Source organism: Pan paniscus, chromosome 10 (genome assembly GCF_029289425.2).
Source record: "Pan paniscus chromosome 10, NHGRI_mPanPan1-v2.0_pri, whole genome shotgun sequence".
NCBI lineage: Eukaryota > Metazoa > Chordata > Mammalia > Primates > Hominidae > Pan > Pan paniscus.
In genome coordinates, this window is record NC_073259.2 from 45550918 (window position 1) to 45553217 (window position 2300).

At 50.6% G+C, this 2300-nt stretch overlaps 1 pseudogene; it reads right to left on the reverse strand.

Annotated features, from left to right (window-relative positions):
* Window positions 1-327: 327 nt before the first annotated feature.
* LOC100992359 (olfactory receptor 11A1-like) lies at window positions 328-1692 on the reverse strand (annotated as a pseudogene).
* Between the last annotated feature and the right edge of the window lie 608 nt (window positions 1693-2300).

Consider the following 2300-nt stretch of genomic DNA (forward strand, 5'->3'; position numbering starts at 1 on the left):
GATGGGTATGGGTTCTGAGGAGAATCAGCATTGTCTTGCATGGGAACTGCCCCAGGGGAGGCAATTACAGTTTCTTCAGGCAATGTGGGATTAATTCCCTCAGACAGGGACAGAGGCTGCTGTCGCTGGGGTTGGGGAAGCTGCTACCACTGGGGATAGGGAGGCCAATTCCAATTGGAAAATACAGTTACCTCATTTTGGTAGACATCCACTTTCAATCCCACAGTCTCCATCTTTTTATTGCAGTGGTCTCTAGTCCATCAGACTTTGAGGAAGGGGCTAAGCTGAAATCAATCCAGGAAGAAGCCAAAAGCTGTCCTGTCCTCCTTAGTGAGTGTGTCCTGGGATGAGCTGTCCCCTGAGCCTATGCAGAGCCCCCTTCACCTCTTGGTTCTTGAGGCTGTGGATGATGGAGTTGACCATGGGAGTGAACACTGTGTAGAGGACAGAGAAGACCTTTAGAAGCAAGGGGACATGTGTTCTGTTGGGGCCACATAGACCACAATGAGGGTGCCATAAAATACCCCAACTACGGTGAGGTGGGAGGAACAGGTGAAGAAGGCTTTCTGCCTCTCATGGCCTGAGGGTATTTGCAGTACAGCCCTCAATGAAGGCAGAGGATGCCACAATCAGTAGGAAGGGGGCCAGTGTCAGGAAGTCTGAGATGCTGACTTCAGCTCCCTACATGACTCCCACATCCCCGCAGAACTGCCTGACTACTGGAGCAAACTCACAGAAATAGTGGTCAATCTCCCTGCTGCCAGGACAGAGGTGCTGCCAGGGCCATAGTGAAGGCAGAGGAGAAGAAGCCACTGAACCAAGCACCAGCGGCCAGGCAGTGACAAAACCAGGGCTCATCAGGGCAGGATAGTGAAGGGGGCAGCAGATGGCCAAGTAACAGTCATAGGACACGGCAGATAGCAGGAGGCACTCAGCTGCAGCCAGCGAGGAAAACACGTAGAACTGAGCCAGACAGCTGACTAGAGAGATGACTTCCTTCCCCTCCAAGAAACTCTGCAACAGCCATAGTATGACGTTGGAGGTATAGCCAATCTCCAGCAGGGAGAAGTGGCAGAGGAAGAAGTACATTGGTAGGTGCAGTGTCCGACTAGCGGCCACAGCCAGCATGATGAGGGCATTGCCCCCAACTGTCACCACATAGATGGCCAGGAAGAGAGTGAAGGGAAGGAAGCCCAGGTATTGCAGCTCCCCGAAGCCCACTAGGATCAGCCAGGTGGTCTGGTTCCCACTGTCACCACTGGACTGCTTCTTCTTCCAGGTCTGGGCCCAAGAGAAGAGAGGAAGGTAGTTAATATTAACAAAGATACTATTATGGCCACACTCCATGCTTGGCTTATCCATTTACTCATCACAGCGCGCATCAGAGACAGGCCTTATTGTCTCCCAGATGTGGAAGAGAAACTAAGACCCGTTTGTTCAAGTCAATTATTCCAGGTCATTATGATGGAGTCATGATGTGAACCCAGGTTTGCCTGACTCTAAGGCTCCCGAATGGTCTACTGTTCTACAGTGCTTTCCCAACCTGCTCCACCCACATTTTTTTTTTTTTTGAGATAGGGTCTCACCCAGGCAGGAGTGTAGTGGTGCGATCACAGCTCACTACAGCCTCGACTTCCTGGGCTCAAGCCATCCTCCCACCTCAGCCTCCCAAGTAGCTGGGACTACAAGCACATGCCACCATGCCTGGCTACTTAAAAAAAAATTTAACAGAAATGAAGTCTCCCTATATCGTCCAGGCTGGTCTCAAATTTCTGGGCTCAAGCGATCCTCCCAAAGTTCTGGGATTATAGGCGTGAGCCACTGCATCTGGCCCCAAACCTTTTTTAAGTGATAGAAATGTCAAAATTAGAGAGCAGCATAATGTTCTTCCAATCCGCAGGAAGCTATTTACCTGGAGGTCCCGGCTGGGCACCAACAGGAGGACCACAGCTGGTGAACTGTGGAAGGGTAGGAGGCGTGCGCATCGCCTCTAGGAGAGTTGGTCCTACTCTGAAGTCATGCACGTTCCTGAGGCTGCCACTCATCTCAGACTATTTTTTCTTTCCAAGAAAATGAGACTTGGAAATCCAGATGAGCAATCTATATCATCTATTCAGCAAGATATGCAACACAGAAAGATCTGAATTAATCCAGATCCCACCCCCCCGGGAAACCACTCTTTCTCTTTGGACAGGTGGCCTGGTGACCCTTGGTAAAGCCATTTCCACACTTTGCCCAGTCTCCGATCAGTTTGTTGGAAACTGGAAACACTCTGTTTATCTTGGTTCTCCTGCCTTGTA